The sequence below is a fragment of the Camelina sativa genome, chromosome 11, assembly GCF_030686135.1.
Source record: "Camelina sativa cultivar CO46 ecotype springtype chromosome 11, ASM3068613v1".
Taxonomy (NCBI): Eukaryota; Viridiplantae; Streptophyta; class Magnoliopsida; order Brassicales; family Brassicaceae; genus Camelina; species Camelina sativa.
Window position 1 is genome coordinate 36,500,030 of NC_141890.1, and position 21,724 is coordinate 36,521,753.

The 21,724-nt window shown below is 34.3% G+C and overlaps 1 non-coding gene and 1 pseudogene across 2 annotated transcripts; both read left to right on the forward strand.

The window, feature by feature from the left end:
- The first annotated feature begins 18,305 nt into the window (after nucleotides 1-18,305).
- Nucleotides 18,306-18,408, forward strand: LOC147934890 (U6 spliceosomal RNA). The gene has a single exon (XR_015573241.1). It is a non-coding gene; the product is annotated as a U6 spliceosomal RNA (small nuclear RNA).
- A 176-nt stretch (nucleotides 18,409-18,584) lies between these two features.
- LOC104725135 (putative WRKY transcription factor 49) lies at nucleotides 18,585-20,082 on the forward strand (annotated as a pseudogene). Its single transcript, XR_015572848.1, has 3 exons — nucleotides 18,585-18,923; nucleotides 19,017-19,160; nucleotides 19,287-20,082. The product of XR_015572848.1 is annotated as a putative WRKY transcription factor 49 (transcript).
- The last annotated feature ends 1,642 nt before the right edge of the window (nucleotides 20,083-21,724 follow it).

Genomic DNA, 21,724 nt, shown 5'->3' on the forward strand with positions numbered 1-21,724 from the left:
TTGTGGGTGGTTCTTAGTGGATAATGGTATGTTTATATACAATTTTATTATGTTACAAATGAGTTAATCAACGTTTTTGTCATAAATGAAGGTTAAAACGACTACCCAATTTAAAATGTTAGTTTCATTTAAACTTATTCATACAAGTGATTTATTATAAATATTAATTATCTCCTTATTTATGATAGAAATAACTTATGGCTTACAGTATTGTCTCCATATATAACAGTTGCTTCTTTATCGTCGGCCATTCCACAATCTGGTCGGATGTGTTGAGTCATCGACCTCAACCACACACTCTCGGATGGGTTCATGCATAGCTAGGATTTCGGCATGATTAGATGATGTGGCTGCAATGGTCTATTTCATCGAACGCCATGAACTTGCTGTACCACCATGCGTAAATACGTAGCCGATTTGAGACCTTGCATTATGTGGATCAGATAGATAACCTGCATCAGCAAAACCAACTAAACCTTCTTTGTTATAGTTAGTATAATACAAACCCAAATCTGTCATCCCTTGTAGGTAACGTAATACATGTTTGATACCGTTCCAGTGCCTTTGAGTTGGACAAGAGCTAAATCTAGCTAGGAGTTTCACGGCAAAATATATGTCCGGTCTAGTGTGGCTAGTCAAGAACATTAATGCTCCTATAGCACTGAGGTATGACACTTCCGGACCGAGAACTTCTTCATCGTCCTTCTTTGGACCAAATGGATCTTTATCCAAATCAAGGCTCCTTACAACCATTGGGCTAGTCAATGGGTGAGCTTGGTCCATATTAAACCTCTTGAGTACCTTTTCAGTATATGCCATTTGATGCACAAGGATTCCATTATCTATGTACTCAAGCTGCAATCCCAAACAGAACTTAGTTTTACCTAGGTCTTTCATTTCAAACTCTTTCTTGAGATAATCAACTGTTTGGGCGATTTCCCCTGAGATTCCTAGGATATTCAAATCATCCACATATACTGCTATGATTACAAACCTTTTGTTTGCAAAATTCTTTATAAAAATACATAGACTGATGGGATCATTCTTATAGCCCTCTTTGGCTAGGTACTCACTTAGTCTATTGTACCTCATTCGTCCACTTTGTTTCAGTCCATAAAAAGATTTGTTTAGCCTTATGCAGTATTGTTTTCGAGAACCATTCTTATCTTTGAGCTCAATACCCTCTGGTAATCTCATATAAATTTCATTATCCAGTGGACCATATAAATATGCGGTTACAACATCCATTAACCGCAAATCCAGTTTTTCTCTTATAGCCAGACTTATCAAATATCTAAAAGTCGTTGCATCTATCACAGGGGAGTATGTCTCCTCATAATCTATTCCTGGTATTTCAGAGAATCCTTGTGCTACAAGCCGTGCCTTATATCTCACGATTTCATTATTCTCATTTCTCTTTGTAAGTATAACGACCCGGTTTCAGAATTAAACCGTGAGGCCCAAACCGATCCCATTAGCGAGTCAAGCCCGAACCAAACCCTAATGTCCCCGCGTGTGTATATAAAAAAGGGACAAACTTCGAGACAAGCCTCACAAACCCTTGGCCGTCACGTTCCACGGTCTCGAGTCTCGGGTTTTGTATTGTTTTAGGAACAGCCCTAACTTGACCCTTGTTTGCGAATCCTTGTAGTACCACTAGAGACACCGGAGATTGTCACCGCGCTCAGCCTGTGCCGCCGTGTGAAACGTCTTCACCGGAGAGGTAAGATCCGTGAACCAAACTTGAGAACTATGTTGTGTTTTCATAGATTGTTGGAACCAATCTAAACACAAAGCTTGAACCACCGCAGATCTGTGTTGCCGAGTCTTCCACTTCGCCGTTCAGTTCGTCAAGTCAAGCCGTCGAGGAAAGTTGCAGAAAGAGGTAACGAGCAAGCTCTTTGTCTCGTGTTGTTGTGTTGCGATGTGTTGTTCGTTCATAGCTAAACTAATACTTAACCAACTAAACCAGAAAGTTATGGAACGTACGTGCATGAGTTGTTGTGGTGTCATGCATGGTTAATTACGTATGTTGTCAATGACGTTCGTTAATTTAATATTGATGAATCGTGTATTGTGGCTGGTTTAGGAATTGGTATTGTGGGAGCATGTGATTTTATGTGGACTAAATTGTGGTGATATAAATTATTAGATCGTTAATTTGATTTAATTATTAAACTACATCTAACTAATTTATTTGTAAAGTACCAGCACAATTAAGTCAGTTTCGGTTATTAGATTAAATCATTGATTAATATTGGAATATAATCATTGATCGGATAATCTGGAATTATTGCAGATTGAGATCGTTGTTGGATTGGATTTCTGTTCTTGCTGGTCTTTACCCGAGAATCAACCCTTTTTATATGCCGATACGTTTAGATAGTTACTTACTTTAAGGTTAAGCCAAGTATACCTATGGATTATATATGAATAATCTTAGTTGATTATTGAGTGTATAATAAAAATATATATAATACATATTTACTAAATAAAAGGTAAGGAAAAAGAATTAGTAATAGGATTTGAAAATTAAAAGAACTAAATATTTTAAACGGATTGTGTGGTGTGTGAGGTGCATGTTTGTGTGATAAAATAAATTATTTGAGAGTGAGGAGAAAATGTGCCAAGAAGCACGGTGAGCCGCAGAGAGTCCTACAAGGAATTCTCCTTGTAGTTGTGTAGGGGGTCTACGGGCACGGAATGCGGGTAGATCAAGATTGGCTGACGAGCCAGCGCGTTGTTGTACGTGGAAGAAGTGCGAGAAGCACGAGGAATCCAGATACGCAAGTGAAAATGTGCGTGGAAGAAGTGCGAGAAGCACGAGGAATCCGAATACGCAAGTGAAAATGTGCAGGAAGAAGTGCAAAAGCATGAGGAATCCGGTAATGCACAACATGCAGGAAGAAGTGCGAAAGCATGAGGAATCAGATGATGCACGGGTTGGCGTGTCTTGACACGTGATATCATGGGACGTACGTAGTTCCATTTGTTTGCTGTGTGCGTATGATTTTGTGTCACAGGATGTAGGACACAGTGATTGCTGCTTGTCTTAGGTTTAAACTTTGTGACGGTCTAAGCATGTTTGTGTATGAAGACTTCGTGAGCCCTAAGGCTTGCCCTCGCTGAGTAATCTTAGATTGCTCACCCCTCTCTTTCTCTTGCAGGTAACTATGAGGAGTAGTTGATAGAGTTGGTGTTGGTGTTAGAAGCTGGAGTTATTCTTTTATCTTTCGTTGTTGGTTTTAACGAACTGGTTGTTAGTTTCAGTTTAACGTTTAATTTGGAAAACGTTTAAGTTAAATTAACAGATTTTCAGTTATTTTCGGTTAAGTATGGTTACTTGAGGTATAAGTTAACCTGTGACATGCCATAGAAATTGGGTGTTACACAAAGACCCATTTATGTCCAACTGGCTTTATATCGAATGGTGTCCTTAAGATTGGACCAAATACATTCCTCTTCTTTAAAGAGTTTAACTCCACGTCAATGGCTTCTTTCCAGTTTAACCAATCTTTACTTTGAGTGCACTCTAATATAGACGTGGGTTCATGATCCTCATTTATTTCAAGTGCTACCTTATAAGCAAATACATCATCGATGTCGACATCTTTTCGGTTCTATTGTATTCCAGACATGATATAATTGATTGAGATCTAATTATTATCAATACCTTCAGGTCCTTGACGTTCAGCGTCCCAAACCTCATTTGGTACCTTAGGATTTGCCGCGGCCATGTCTATAATTTTCTTAACCTCGGTTTGTTTTGCATCTTTCTTAGATTTCTGAGGGTTCTTATCTTTGGAACCTAATGGTCTACCACATTTCAAACGGGCCTTAGACTCTGTAGCAACTTGAATATTGTGTTCTTTGTGAACATCAATACGTACTGGTGCATTACAAGCTGGTACGTACGATTTTGTTAATCTCTTTGGATCAGCAAAGTAATCTGGCAATTGAATAGCTAGCTTTTGCAAATGTATAATCTTTTGGACCTCTGCCTCACATGCTAGAGTCCGAGGATCTTGCCAATTTAAGGACGTTTGATTCCATAATAATTCTTTGACCAGCTTGTTTGTCTCTCCACCAAACATAGGAAATTCGGATTCAGCAAACTGACAATCCGCGTATCTGGCCTTAAATAAATCACCCGTAGTTGGCTCAAGATACTTAATAATGGTGGGAGAATCATATCCAACATATATTCCCATCTTCTTTTGAGGTCCAATCTTAATTCTCTGTGATGGTGCAATCGGTACATAAACGACACACCCGAATGTCTTTAGATGGGATATGTCTGGCTCATGACCCGTTAATAATTGGGATGGTGAATATTTATGCTCACTAGATGGTCTGATGCGTATAAGTTCTGATGCATGCAATACTGCATGTCCCCAAGCCGACACAGGAAGCTTCGGCCTTAGGAGTAATGGTCGAGCAATTAATTGAATACGTTTAATAAAGGATTCAGCTAATCCATTTTGTGTATGTACATGTGCCACGAGATGTTCCACACTTACCCCCATGGACATATAATATTCATTAAACGCTTGGGATGTAAATTCACCAGCATTGTCTAGACGTATAGTCTTAAGTGGAAAATCTCTTTAATTACGTTGACTGGTGATGGCCTTATAATGAGTTTTCCTTGTGCGCATACTACACACGTGAGATTCTTAGGAATAACTCTTCTCTCTTTTAGAGTGTGCCCATTTGAATTTATTATTAGCTTACGCATCATGTTCGAACCCGGATGGCCAAGCCGGTCATGCCATAAAGTGAATTGTTCATTGAACATTTTATTCATTGCCAAATTAGCCTCTATCATATTAATCTTAGCATGGTAAAGACCAGTGGCTAATGCGGGTATAGTCTCTAGGACCTTCTTATGGACTTGGGTGATTTCAGTAATATATAGGAACTCTTGGTTTCCTTCACCCTTAGTTTCAACATGTAGACCAGTCAAATGAATGTCTTTAAAACTCAATAAGCTTCTCTTTGAGCTGGGTGAATATAAGGCATCACTTAGTTCAAGATGTGTGCCATTTGGTATTAAAATATGTGTCTGGCCGTAGCCTTCAATTAAACTTGCTATATCCGCTATTGTGCTAATATTGGCATTTTTCAAAATGAGATTATGCAAAATATCTCTTATGTTTCAAAATTGTGTGCCTTGATCCACTATCCACCACAATTATATTCTTGTCCTCAGCCATTTCTCAGATGGACAAGAATTTTATGTTTTAAACATAAACAAATAATTTTATATTGAAGGAAATAAAATAATTGAATTTAAACCAAAATAATAATTCAATAAAATTCAAAGTCATAAAACATAGATAATTAAAATAAATCAATACAACCAATGTAAAATTTAATTATCCTCTTTTAGGCAATCAGAAGTTTCATAATCCAATTGGTCATCATTCTCATGGTCGAAATCTCCCTCACCATCAAGATGAACCAAGTTAGCTTCTGGATTCTTTTTCAAACTCTCTTGATAGAGATCAATAAGATGCTTAGATGTTCTGCATGTCTTAGCCCAATGATTTGCCATACCACATCGGTGACAAACCGATTTAGTCTTATGTTGCGGTTTGAAAATTCCGCGGCCTCTACCACGATCACGACCGAAGTCAGATCGGTTCCCATGGCCATAACCTTCATACTGGTTTCCTTGGTACTGACCACGACCACCATGTCCTCTACCACGGCCACGGCCGTGATACTTATCTCTATGGACGTAGTTGGTCTCTTTAATTTCCTTGGGCTTTTTAGGCTCTTTCTTAGTAATATCAACCTTGTGAGCCTCTGGTAAGAAGGTATATCCAGGAGGCCTCACAGCACTGTTCATAAACAATAGCTCATTGTTTTGCTAAACAAGTAGCGAACAAGAAATGAGGCTTGCATATGTCTTAAAACCCTTTTCACGATACTGTTGCTGAAGCAGTATGTTATTAGTGTGAAAGGTTGAGAATGTCTTTTCTAGCAAGTCCTCCTCAGTAACCTTCTTACCACATAACTTCAAAATCGAGACTATCTTAAATAGCTCTGAATTATACTCATCCATGGATTTAAAATCCTGGATCCTTAGGTTTTTTCAATCAAATTGAGCCTTTGGTAGGAACTCTGTCCAAAGGTCAAGAGGATCTACAATGGAAAGGTACTGGTTCAAGATGATGGCGTATATGTAATATTGTCTTATATTTACTCTTTTCAATGCAATCATTCTCATCCTCAATGCATTCACATAGGTCTTTTGATTTCAGGTTGATCTTAGTGTCCAATGCCTATTGTAAGTAATTGTCTCCAGAGACATTAAGGGCAGCATATTGGAGATTGTTTAGCTTTGCCATCTACACAATACAAGACATGCATTTGATCATTAGCATGCGGTATTTGAGACCGAACCATGCATTTATTTTAGTCTTAGGCCATGCGGTATTTGAGACCGAACCATGCCATCAATTTAAATTTTAGGTCATGCGGTATTAGAGACCGAAACATGCCTTGCCTTTATTCTTAATTTCGTAGCTTTAACATGTATGAAAATAATCCTAGACAAATTCTAGTATGGACAGGAAATATGCACATAATTTCAGGTTTTAGCAATTTTCCCTTTTCTTAGATAAAATTTCTTTTTTCTTAAAATTTCCTTTTTCTTAAAAAAGGATAATGACAAAATTTTAGGAAAATATTCTCTAGGCTTTTAGGATAATATCCAGAATTAATTTGGGAGTTCTCCTAATTTTGTTTTGATATTTCATGCAAAACATAAGACAATTCCGATTTTAAGATCTTAGATTTTAGGGTTTTGATTTTAGACAAACAATCAAAAACAATCGGATTTACAACTTAGAATAAACATCTTAATATTTCCTCTATTCGATTTTAGGATTTAAGATCTAAGGTTTTCATGCAACAAGCAAACAGACAATAACAACCAGATTTTAATCATATCATGATCAGTTCAATTGCAATCAATCTAAGCAATATTAAACCTCAAGCAACCGAATTTTAAAGTTTTAGGATTTTAGGGTTTTAGGATTTCAAAGCTTAGGGTTTTTGTTTGTTGATTGTCTACTTGTAGATTTAGGGTTCTTATAGGATTTAAGTCCAGATTTGATACATGTGTTCTTATGGGTTCGAATTTGTTTACCTTCCACCGTTTGGAGGTTGACTGGAATTGATCCGGGAGCTAAAGACCTCGGATTTAACTTTGAACTTGATCACGAACTAGCGACGAACCTCGAACTGGTCACAAACAAGCAACAATCACGAACAGTCCACGAACTTCTCCTCCGTTTTTGATCTTGAGCGTACAAGAGATTTGAGGCGGCGACTTTAGGGTTTTAGGAATTTTCTCAGTTGGAGTTTAGAACAAGTCGTGCTGATAACGTGTTATGAAAGTTAGAAAAATCGAAGGAGGTTTCTCTCTTATCTTATTATTGAATCAATCGAATGTTACACATATATAGGGCACAGACAACCCCTTAGTACACAACCGACTTAGAATAGGAAATGGGTAAAAGGCCTTCGGCCATGGGCCTTACACAATAGGACATGTAACGGGCCGGTTATGGAAGTCCACTAAATGTTTTACAACAGTAGTGTTTTGAAAGTTAGCCATTAACAAGATTTTGACATGTGTAAAAGTTAATATTTAATAGGAGAGATTTGAATTTTCAACAAAATACAAAATATTTATATTATTAATGTAAAAAGATAATTATCAAAAAATTACAAAATTACGAAAAAGTTGTTTTTAAAACAACTATAAGAAGATTATATATATATATATATATATATATATATACTAGATAAGGACCCGCCCGATGTGCGGGTTTAAAGTTTTGTAAATAAAATTAAATTTAATAAAATATATTAAAATTTATTGTACATTATTTATAAATTTGTTTTTGCTATAATACACTGATTTATACCCATATACAAATCTTTTATGTATGTTACCATTAAAAGTGTATTTTTTATGCCTAGAGATACTGTATGTTACAAATATATTATTTACCACCACCTAGAAAATGTCGTTATAAACAAATTAAGTCAACTATTATATGTCTCTTTACATTCACTTTTGCATAGTTTCTTTGATCATTAAAATTGTTGGCTCAAAACATATTTTTAATAAAAAATAATTTATATCACAATACACTTATTGGAGAACCTTGGTTCTGCCCTCCTCTTTTATGAAGAGAACTTTGCGTCCAACCTCATTCACCATGGAAAGACCCTCCGCTCCGCCTTCCTTCCTTGGGGACATAACCTTGCGTCCAACCTCTCCTACCTTCCTCCCTTAGGGAGATAACTTTGCGCCCAACCTCCTCCACCATAGAGAGAACCTCGGCTCTGCCCACATCCTGTGTGGAGAGAACATGTTCACCTCTTTTAGTTATCTCAAATTGGTTTGCTCCAACAACCAATGAAACTAAAGACTCTTTTCCAACGTCACAAAATCTTATGATAGTAACTAAGGTTAAATTTCTCAATGTATTCATGGAAGTTTCTTTGACATACCATGATGTAGCCTCTGTCTCCAAGCTCCCATGGATTTATCAACAACGATTTATGTTTTTCCAATCTGTCTATGTTTGTGGTAGGCTTGTGTTTGATTAGCCTATTTTATCCAACCATTAGGTTGATGATCATCTCCTTTTATCTCATTTTGAGATTGAATGAATTGTAACAATTATGTTTGCACAAAAAAAAAAGGTCTATGACCAACCAATTAAGGTTGAGAAATTAGAAGAAAATTAATTTGACATAATTAATGAAATAATAGAAAATTATAAGCATAGTAATATATGAATCTCAAATAATTCAAAGATGAAAATATAAATTAACTAAAACAATCTAAAACTACTAGGATAAATTTTAAAATACAGTATTAGAAAAAGAAGATGCATATATTAATTTTCCTTTTTTTTGGGTCAACATATTACTCTTACATATTCCAAACTGAAAAGGTAGAAAGTATGAGTATATTTTTGTTTAAAAAATAAGGAAAATAATGTCTTCCCATTAAAAAAGTTTGACTAATAGAACAAAGTTGAAAACAATATTTTTGAATAAATTATTTTGTTAGATTAATAATATGAGACAATCTATATTTATATTGAAGTGAGTATTTACATTTTTTAGAATTAATAATTTTCTGTATATTTTCCTTAATCCCTTTTCTATTTTATGAGAAAATTTATTCCAATGAGCTCATTGTTTTTTTTTAAAATAGCTTGTTTCCCACTCTTTTGTAAGACGTACTATCGTTCGATGATAAGAACGCTTTCTGTTTAGTTGATCTAGTGTTACATAATCTCTGTTGTTATCTTGCATATGTGTATTCATTTTTTTTTTCTGCTACATGTCCTACAAATTAATATAAATAATAATAACAACATGAGAAATTTGTTAATCCCAAAAACCTTAGTTATTATGTATAAAAAACTTTGTTAACATTTCAAAGTCAAAGAGTGCATCGTATGCATTATGAAATTGAGTAAGGAAACAAAATTCAAAGAAACGACGACAAAAACACGTGATAATATCTAGAAATCTTTTTTATATAGTTGTTTAGATTAGACAACAAACAAATTGCCTCCGAGACTTGTTCAAGAACAATGATGTGTCAAACAAAAGGTTAATAAAAAACAAAGAAATTTTTTTTACCAAGAAAAACAAAGCTAGTCAAAATTATTTTGTTTGGTGAAAAATATGTCATCATCTATTTGCTTATATAGAGGAGTGTATTTACAATTCTTTTCTTTTGGGATTAACAAAGTTTTTTTAATATAATAAGATTATAATTATCTTATGCATCGTTTTACCAAACTTGAAAACTGTGATTTCTGATCGTGAAAATTGACACGTGCACGATCTGATGAGTTACTAACTTTGATATGTGATTTCTGATCGTTAAAATTGACACGTGTTAGGATCTGATGAGTTACTAATTTGGATATATAATCATTAAAACTGACACTTGTCACGATCTAGTGAGTTACTAAGTTTAAGAACCAAGCTTTATATATAGGATATATATATGTTTCATAAAATTTGATATTATAACATTATTTACTTATTTTTAATTTTAAGTTATTAATTCTACAAAAATAATAAAAAAGAGATTACGGAAAATATTGAGTTAACTATTAATTCTAAATTTTGGAAATACTTAAAAATTCTCTCTTCTTTTTCTAATATTGTATTTTAAAATTTATTATAGTATTTAAAAAAAATATTTTATTTATATTTTCATCTTTGAATTACTTGGAATTCATATATTACCGTTGAAACAACCCGACCCATTTTTTTAATAATAATAATAATAATATATAATTAAGCATCTCATAGTATTTAATTAATCCAACCAAACCACAATATCTCATTAAACCATCAACAACCAATATACATAGCGGAAACATACCAACAATACAGAACAAACATATCATCATTACAATAATATTCCTAACCATTATATCCAACAACCTAACATAACTCTAACCAAGGTTCCAATAACATAACCAACATCACACAAACGAGACCCTAGATCATCCTCCTCCTCATCGCTGTGATTCCACGTCACATACCTGCACACCACAAACAATAATTGAGATGCGTAAGTATTATTACAAATACTTAGTGAGGCAATCCTCCCATCTACTGGGCTATACACACAAGCAACTGAGATTCCAATGTTTAACAAACAACAAACAAACACAACAAACCAGGAAACCACGCAACAACATGGTGTCGACTGACACGAGAGTGGTGTCGATCGACATTGGCTCCAACTTGGTGTCGATTGACACCCACCTGGTATCGATCGACACCGACTCCGTAGACACATTCTGCTCAAAGCCGATCATCAAACCTCCGTTTCTAATCATCTCCAATTCGTTCCAAACTCACCCAAAAGCTTCAGAAATCTATGAGAACCATAACACAACCACCACAAGCAAGAAAAACACCACAAACAACATAGAACAAGCAAAACATAAGAGATCTTAGGCTTAGATTAGCCATGGTCCTGCACTCACCTCTTTTGCAAAAAGTTCTGACCCAACAACGACGAATCCAACATCCTAGAAAGCTTCTCCTTCTTCTCTAGCACCAGATTTCTCCTCCACATGAACAGATCTCCAAAGCAAGCCAAGAATCTCCCCCAAATCTCACCAACCTCACCAACCTTCTCTTTTCTCTCTTTTCCTCTCAAACGGTGACAAAAAACTTATTTCCCAAAACCCTAAGTCGACCTCCTCCTTAAATATGTCGGTTCGGGCTTCAATTGAACCAAACCAACCCAAAATCGACAATTTAAATCAATTTGATTGAACCCAAAAAGCTGGTGTCGATCGACACTCCCCTGGTGTCGATCGACACCCATCCCCAAATCTCAAAATTTTGTTCACGGATGTTACAACCGTGCATATAATTTTCTATTATTTCTAGAGTTATATCAAATTAATGTTCTTCTTCTAATTTCCCAACCTTTATTGGTTGGTCATAGAACCTTTGTTTTAGTGCTTACATAATTATTACCATTCATTCAAATCCCAAAGGGAGATAACGAGCTGAAGCTTATCAACCTAATGGTGGATAAAATAGGTTAATCAAATACAAGCTTATAACAAACATAGACAGATAGATTGAAAATACATAAATGGTTGTTGAAAGATCCATAGGAGCTCGGAGACTATGACACTCTGCTTTGCGGAAAGGTTTAAAAGAATTGATTTGGTCACCTATGTCACCAAAGAGCACTTATCTTTTCAGTCAAGGGTCCTGAGAGAACTTCAGAGTTAAGCGTGCTTGAGTTGGAGTAGTTTCGGATTGGTGACCTTATAGCTAAAAAACGTGAGCATGTTCTCTCCACATAGGAAGAGTGCATAGCCGAAGTTCTCTCTGAAACGACCCGACCCATTTTATTTATTTATATATATCATAATTAAGCATCCTATAATACTTAATTAAACCCATCAAACCACAAACCATCAATAAATCAACAACAACCAATATGCACAGCGGAAACATACCAACAACAGGAACATTCCTAACATGCTACTAAACCAACAACCTAACATGCTACTAAACCAGGTTCCAACATTAATAAACATAACCAAGACCAACAACACATAACCGAGACCCTAGATCATCCTCCTCCTCATCGCCATGATTCCACGATCACACTTTGTCTTTACCTGTACCACAACACATATGAGATGCGTGAGTATTTTATAAACACTCAGTGATGCAATTCTCCCATCTATTGGGCTATACACACAAGCAATTGAGATATCTCTAAAAATCAAACAACAATCAATAACCAAACAACAAACCAGGACAACTGCATCGATCGACACCAACCCATGCATCGACCGACACCAACTATGGTTGCAGTGACAGACTCAAGCTTGCATCGACCGATGCAAGGTTCACCTGGATCAACCGACACAACCACTGCATCGACCGGCGCATGCTCGACATTGCAAGAAATCCCTAATTGCAACGATCAATGCCTCCATATGGCATCAACTGATGCTCCTATGTCAAACCGCGCCGTCCTCGCATTGCATCGACCGACACGCAAAGTGCATCGATCGACGCACATGCCGAGCATCTTCTTTCCTGAAGCTCCTCGTCGGATCTTTGTTCCTAAACCACCATAACATGACCCAAAGCCATAAAGAACCTTCCCAAAGCCTCAAGTGACACATAAACATTTCTAACAAGCCAAGGAATCAACCACATAACACATAAACAAGAAAGATCAGAGAATCTCAAGCTTAGATAATCCATGGTCATGGACTGACCTTTGCCAAGAAGATTCTGACCCTCAAACAAGCAGATCTACACTCCTAGCAAGCTCATACAACGACCCCATCTACAGATCTCCACAGGAACAGCCACAAAACTCACAAAACTCTCCACAACGCTTAAGAACTTCTTTCTCTCTTTCTTTTTCTCCACCAACGGCCAAACTTGGCCAAACCCTCGAGTTCCTGCTTTGATACTCAATTCCAAGGTTTTCCTAACCACAAAACGCAACGTTTAACTTACTCGTTTCTCGACCAAACCGACCTTGCATCGATCGACACAACACTTGCATCGATCAATGCACATCCCAAACCGGAATTCCGGTTCGCGGATGTTACACTCTCTATGGTGGAGGAGTTTTGTCGCAAGGTTATCTCCCTAAAAGAAGAATGTTGAGGAGGTTGGACACATGGTTATCTTTCCAAGGGAGGAAGGCGAAGCCAAGGTTCTCTCCATGGTAGATTAGGTTGGACACAAGGTTCTCTCCACAAGGGGGAAGGAGGGTGGAGCCGAAATTCTCTCCATAGTTGGTTATACACTATTATGATGATACATAATTGATTAGTATACTATATAATATATTTTTAATTGAAATTTTTTTTGACCCAACAATTTTTGTAATTAAAAATACTATGAAAAAGTGAAAATAAAAATATATATAATAGTTGGCTTAATGTGTTCATCTAGATATTTTTTTAGGTGGTGGTAAAGAATATATTTGTAACATACAATATATTTAGGTGTAAAAAATACACTTTTAATGGTAACATATATAAAAAATATGAAAATGGATGTAAAATAGTGTATTAAAGCAAAAAAAGAAAAATAACATAAAACAAATTTTAATATATTTTTATTAAATTTAATTTTATTTACAAAATTTTAAATTCGAACATCGGGCGGGTTCTTATCTAGTTAAATATAATCTAAAAATTTGTTTATATTCTGCATCATTGGAGATGTCTACGTGTTTAGTATTTTACCCCTATACCCCACCATAAAAAGAGTTATATACTAACTAAAAACTGTCACATAATCATTTTTTTCTTATTGAATTCAACCTTACTTGCTACTATTACCCTTTTTCTATGTTAATTTTTATTAATCAGATAAAAATGTCCATAAATAAAAAAAATACAATGCAAGAACTTGACATGGCCTAAGATAGGGTATGTTTGGTTATCTTCAAATTTTTGAATGATGACATGTGGATTAGGTTTGATACATATATTCTACAACCACTGCATATGAGCACCTCTAGCAGCAATCAGTTCCTAATAATAACTAATTGGTGGTCGCATCATCTACAACTCGATTTGAAGCACCAACAACGCAAATAAAAGTGCCACAAACAGCGTAAAAAAGCCTATAAAGACAAGATGAATAGGAGACTGGCGCCGATGTCACACAAACATCACAAGGATATGACGCCACTAAGACACAATGTGGCAGGGAACTTGAGAAAGAAGTCATGGTCACCCATATGATGTTATTTACTTAGTAGCCAAATTTATAATCTATCATATGGAGTCACTAAATAGCACTAAGTGACTGTCAAGAGTAATTTTTTGGGTAATTAAAATAATAGCCACATCTAACGAAAAAAATATAGGTAGTAATTGGTAATCATTTTACAAAGTGGTTTGAAATCTGCGAACAAAAAATAAAAAACTTTGTTAAGGGTGTCGACTGACATTATGACCGATACAATGAGTGGTGTTGCTCGACACCATTCGCGACCAGATGTTTGGTTCAATTTTAGGTCTCTCAATTTGATCGGTTTGGTTTGGGGAACTTAGGGTTCGTATTTAAGGAGGAAGTTCGACGTTTGGGTGGATTTTGAACCTATTTTTGCCTCCAGAGAAAGAACGTTCCCTAAAAACTACAAAGAAATCCTGGAATATGTTTCTTGAAGCTTTTGTTCCTGTTTTTTTGTGTGATTTGTTTGTGGGAGTAAAAATTCAGGGCAAGAGGCTTGTTAGAAGGTTACTGGGTGTTGTATTCGTCATTGGTTGGTTGGAATTCTAATGTTTTAGAAGTGAGTACATGACCATGAGATTTCTCTGTTACTCTGTTCTATGTGTGATTTGGTTGATTGCTTGCTTGTTTGTGGTTGATTTGTGGTTTCTATGGCCTATTGTGACTCCTAAGAGAGTGTAGGTCACAATGGAGGTGGTGGAAGGCGGAGAACAGACTCAAAGCTTCAAGAAGAACATGTTTACGGGGTCGGTGTCGATCGACACCAGGTGGGTGTCGGTCGACACCAAAGAGTTGACGGTGCAAGGACTTTGGCAGGTGTCGATCGACACTGCTAAGATTTTTGGGTAATGGTGGGGTTTCAGTCGACACCAGGAGGGCGTCAGTCAACAATAGGTGTCCATTGTCAGTCGACACTAAGAGGGTGTTGATCGACACCAACCCTTCAGCAGGTGGCTGATACTTGTTTTTCCTTGTTTGACTGTGTTGTTAGTTGATTGTTGAACATTGGATTCTCAGTTTCTTGTGTGTATAGTCCAGCAGATGGGAGGATTGCCTCAGTAAGTATTTGTTATAATACTCATGTGTCTCAATTGTTGTTTGTGATGCAAGTAATTGCAAAGTATGATCGTGGAATCAAGGTAATGAAGAGGAGGATGTTCTAGTGGCTCGTTGATGTGTTGTCTAGCTTCTGTTAGGTTGCTAGACTTGAGTCATTATACTGTTGCTAGGTTACTGATTCTATGTTTAATGATTTTTTTGGATGGTTTATTACGGTTTTATGTTGGAATGATGGTTGGTTTATGAGTTATTGGAGTATTTCTGGTTATTGTTGTTATTGTAATTCTGCTTTTGAGTTTATTGGGGTTAGAATGTTAATGAGTATAAGACCACTAGTTTTATATTATATTGTATTAAAAACAAAATACATAGCTTTAAAGTTTACTAATCACTAAAATTTTACTAAAACTTTTACTCTTACTTTTTTGTACACCTTTAATGTACCGCTTTTTTTAAAGTCAGCTTTTTTATACACCTTTCATGTACTATTTTTTTTACAGCTTTGCAATATTACATAACAGATTTTCGTTCTAGTTTACAATTTTCCTATACAGATATGTATATGTTACTAATCATTATTTTATATTCATCAGCATTCTTTGACTAAAAAAGAATATATTCATCAGCATTTTGTTTTTTCTTAGACCTTTGTAATAAGAAGATAACGTGAATATTACTATTTTCATTATATTCATTAACATGTTCTCTAGATATGTTATTTTTATCGAACAACATTAATATTATTATTTTGTTAACTTTTCAAACATCTTTTTAGTATTTATTTTGTTTAATGACTTATTTATTATCTGAGTTTGAGTTTTTAGTATTTACTTACTTTAGTCGTCGAAATAGTAATTTATCTAGCTAAATTTTCTTTATATCCTAAATTTGTTCTTGAATGAATCAAAAACATATAGTTTGATGTACGTTAAAGTAGTAAAAAATAACGTTTCATAGTAACCAATATCAAGACAAAGAAATCAAGAAACCCTCTTTAGGTATCATCTCCAAGAGATACTTTATAAAATAAAATAAAATAAAATAAATAAAAAAAAACTTTATATATAGATATGCAAATTTCAATAATTACTACTAGGGTTGTTTTCTCCAAGAATATACTTCATATATGAAGTTTTTAAAATAAGTATTTTACATTATAGTCTTTATATTATTCATAATTATTTTAAAATCATAAAACTTTTATAAATAACTTTAAAATATACATTAAAATATTACACAAAATATTAATTTATAAAATATTACATTTTTATCTAAAATTACATTAAACCACAAATTACAATTCAACTAAATTATTTCGTAATGTTCCCATACATCTCTCAAATCATACTCCAAAGACTCGTGGGAATAATGCTAAAATAACATTTCGAAAACGTTATTTGGTTTTGTTAATTTGTTACATAGTACATGTTAGTAAGTTCAATAATCTTTTTATGTCATGAGATCTCATTACTTTTGTTAAAGAAAACTCATGGCTATCAAAATACACAAAACTAAATCATGCGATCGTATAGAATGAAATTTTCTTTAAGATGAGCCTAGGCTTCCTTATACGTTAACATTAACTAATAAAGCACTAAACGTTTGACTTTGTTAATGATTTGAGGAAAGAAAAGTCCATTTCTAGCGTGGGTAAGATCCAAAACCAATTCCTCAATGAATGAATACTGTATATAAATAAAAATAAGGTATCGTGGACCACTCTACATCTGAAATTATTTTTATTTTTATTTTATTTAAATTTTACATAAATATGTTTGTATAACTGATTTCATTAAATATATATATATATATGGGTTTGATTGCAAAATTGAACATCAAATTATTTATTTATGCATTGCACAAAAGCAAATAGAAAATAAATCTTATTTCAATGTTTCATTAATAATTTAATTTGTATGTAAAATATATATATATAACCACGCACAGCGTGACTACAAACTAAAGGACCTAGTGAGACAACAAAACCTAAACCCACTAAGTCAACCCAAACTTCCTTTGTCCACTAGCTAGTCACATTATGTTTTTGTCTTTATGTTACAAAGTCAAAGCTAGATAGCAACCAAAACAAACTCGATATTATCAATGTTATGGGGCCTAAGATATAAGCTTACAAAGTTATCCACGACGGTTGATTCATGAAACATGTGGACATACTACAAAACCCCTTTAAAGACAAAAGACAATTAAGATAAGATGACCCTAAATTTAATGGTAATGTTATAGGCTGTCGCATGCTCAATACATACAAAATATCCATTATTGCCTTATCATTTTAGGAAGAAAAAATCATATGATAATAAGAACAATAGTGGTTAGTGCTAGTATTATCGATGTATCGCGGAAAAAAATGTAGACAAGTTCGGAGAATGTTCCTCTTTAAACTAAAATCCTGATAGATGGCCGATCACAATGCATCCAGATGTATGTCAAACAAGGTATAACAATTAACCAGTTTCGAAAATATATTTTCATCGTGTTTTTTTTAAACAAAACAAAAAAAACTCCAAATTAAAATAAAATTTTGATTCCTATATGACAAGATGGATATTCAAATTACCAAAAACCAATTATAATAGTGTTTTATGTTAGTTTATTCTCGGTCTTTTGGACGTGCTCCTACGGAACCACTATTTTAATAGTGTTTTCCGACACAACAACCTCGTGATAAAAAGATAAATAACTACAAAATATATGTAAAAGCTCCTTCTTTGAAAGTCTCTCCCTAACATAATAAAATGTTATGAGATTTTCTGAATGAAAGTAAAATCTCAAACACCTTATGAATAAATTATATATATAAGATTTTAATAATAAGAATCAGCAAAATCAGGTTATTAAAACACATTGTTTTTATTGCGCAGAAATTAATCTAGCGTATACATAAACACAGAAATGAGAGAATGAACATAGCTTACGTCCCTTTGGGGACATCCGATAAAATTGGAACGATACAAAGAAGATTAGCATGGCTCCTGCCCAAAAATGACACGCACAAATCGAGAAATGCTTTAACAAAAAAAACATAGCTTACAATTAATGCATCTATTCTGTTGAACAAAATCAATTAAGAATTTCATACCACTTAACCTAAATATACATAATTTATAAGAAAAAATAATGACATATTACTCAAATATAACTCCTCAGAAGAAAAAGTAGTATAAATTCAACACACGCTATTTATTTATAATTAAAACACCAAAGAAACTATATTTCTCTCTCTATCTCCCTCTCCACCGGCTCGTATAAGTTTTCTTGTTCCCATATATAGTCACTCATATGGCAGAAGAAGAACTTTCTGAGTGGACAAGAACGTATGATAACAACGCTGTTGAAGACCTTTTCGTTAATGACCCACCTCTCTTCTTTCTGCCTCAAGAACAACAGCACAGACTCATGCCAAATGAAGATTCCATCACCAACACGTTCGTTTCATTACCAGTTAACTCCGGTCCACGAATCCAAGATATGGCAAACGCTCTGGCTGTGGTTGAACCCCACACCCATCCAGTCCAAGAAATCTCAATATCAACGTAAACAATAGATAACTTTACTATTACAAGAACACGTATATGTTTGCTTTAATATTATGTACTCATTAGTCCCTTGTTTATATTCATGTATAGGGTTCAACTATTGGAAAGAAGTACTTTGAACAAAGTGGATAGGTACACTTTAAAGGTCAAGAACTATACTAATGGAATGTGTGATGATGGATACAAATGGAGAAAGTATGGCCAGAAAGCCATCAAAAATAGCCCTAACCCAAGGTACACTTTATATACATGCATGTTATAAATTCGTATATGCATATTGAAAGGCCAGACGGACAAATCGAACTTGTACTAGTTTTTTGTCACAAGCATAATGTTACTATATTTTTGATGTATGTCTAGGAGTTATTACAAGTGCACAAACCCAATATGCAATGCAAAGAAGCAAGTGGAGAGATCAATTGATGAGCCTAACACATATATTATCACCTACGAAGGTTTCCACTTCCACTACGCATACCCTTTCTTCTTCCCACCTGTTAAGACACATAGGCCTAATAAAAAAGCGAAAACACTTAAACATGATGCTCAAGATAAACTAATTAACAAAACATCTCAAACCCAAGAAGAAAGTAAAAAAGCCCATTTAATTGAGCATGCCTACAAAAATCATTCAGCCTATATAGCCCAAGAATACACACCGTTAAATTTCGAAGATGAGTTATTTTTACCGGTTGATCACTGTCGGCGGCAACAAGGGCTTTTAGAAGATGTGGTGGCTCCGGCAAAAATAACTACCCCGGCCAGGGACAGTGTTTTGGCAGCTTCTTGGTCTTCATTGTTGACGTATACTTCCTCCTCGGGCTCTTCGTCTCGAACTTGTTCCCCACCTCTTTCTCCATCGTCCTTATGCTGGTCTCCCAATGTTAACATCGGATTTAGTGATGAAATCTTGATTTAATCGGATCTTATAAGTTTTAAGCATTTATGCTTTATGGTATTATATTAAAATTGTTATAAATAAGTCTTTAATTTATGGTGGATAAAAATATAAGTAACCAAGAAAAAATTATATCCGTTGAAAGATCAGCATACTAGATTATAAAGAGAGACGAGAGTGAGATTGTTATTACTTTTTGTAATTAAAGTTGTGTTTTACTTCTTTATATAAACTTAAAAGGTAATTATGCAATTATGGTGAGCTTCACGCAAAATATTATTTATACTAGTGGTTTTATCTATGTACTTGTTGTTTTGGTTTTTTTTATTGACCTTTAAATACTACTAAACCTTGGAGACCAGTGTCATTATTTTCTTTGGCGTAATATCTTAGGTAGCTCCATTAAAGCAAAAATATAAAAACCCTAGTAGAAAAGCCCATAGTAAGATGATTTCGGCATGATTCAAAAAAGTAGGAACAAGTGTTTGCTTCTAAGAACGTCATAATATATATATATCTAGACATATATGCCTCCAATCGTAAATTGTTTGAAATTGAGTTATGTGTATAAAGAAACCGTGTATCCTGTTCCAGAAAGCATTTAACAGTCCTTCTTAGGGTATGAAAACATCGCTGTTCCGACACACATATATATACATTAACTACTAGAAATAAATTTATATTTCTAAATATAATTGATTTGTCATGCGGTTCATCATAATGAATAGTAACAGAGGTGCATACCGTCTATAACTGCCTTTGTTTTATGTTGTGGCCATTGACGAGCCAAATAGAAATGTATTGGTCAATCGTAAGCAACAAAAGGATTGAATTTGATCAAATATCACATTAGAAGATGGAGAAAACTTTGTTTTTTTTTTTTTTTTGAACAAACTGATGGAGAAAACTTTGTAAGAATCATTATAATAAAGAGATTTGTACCTTTTTAAATGAGACTAATATTTGTCTTATCCCAAAAGTTGAAAAGCCTCAACGTATAGCTCAGTTTCGACCGATTAATCTATGGAATATAAGCTATAATACTACAAGAAAACATGCATTTTGGGTCTACATTTTGTGACTACTTATTCAGTCGCAAAATATAGCAACGCTTTTTAAACTAATTTGCGACGACTAAACGACTACACAAAAATTGGAGAGAAAAACGTCGCTTATTAACGACAAAACATAAAAATCACAAAATTGTCTTAAATTACCAACTACATTAGGACTAATTTGCATCGAAACTAAATTCGTCTCATAATGGTCACAATTTTGCGACTACTCTGTGACAAACTATATAGTCGATAAAGAGAATCGCAAAAACATCGCGGATTGAGGACTTATTTGTGTCCACATTTTATACCCCTATTTAGTAACAAAGACGTCACAAATTGCAATGATATTGTGACTGATATCTGAAGAGTTTGCGACTAACACCTGATTTAGCTACTCTTTTAAGAATGTTTAGCCACTCTAAATATTTTTTATTTTGAAATTTCACATTTAAGATTCATTTAAATGTTTAGGTTGAAGTTTATGCTTTGTTTTGCTCACCTTATCAATAATAACTTTCTCAAAGTATTAAATTTCCATGACTATAAACTAAACATCCATAAGTTCAAAATTTATCTTAAGTGTTACATGTTCTTTTTATATGAGAATGTGTTGCAACGAAGAAAAATTCAAAACTAAGTGAAGTAAACATTGTTTTACTAAATATTACTATTACATGTACTTTATACTACTAATATGAGTTCTCTTTAGTGTTTTATATCAACAGTTTTGTTCATAATGTGTAGAATTCAAGATCTTTATTGTGTGACGTATATATGATAGTCTTAAAATGGTCACATATTGCGACTGATTTGCCACTATGTTACGACTATCTTTATTTGTC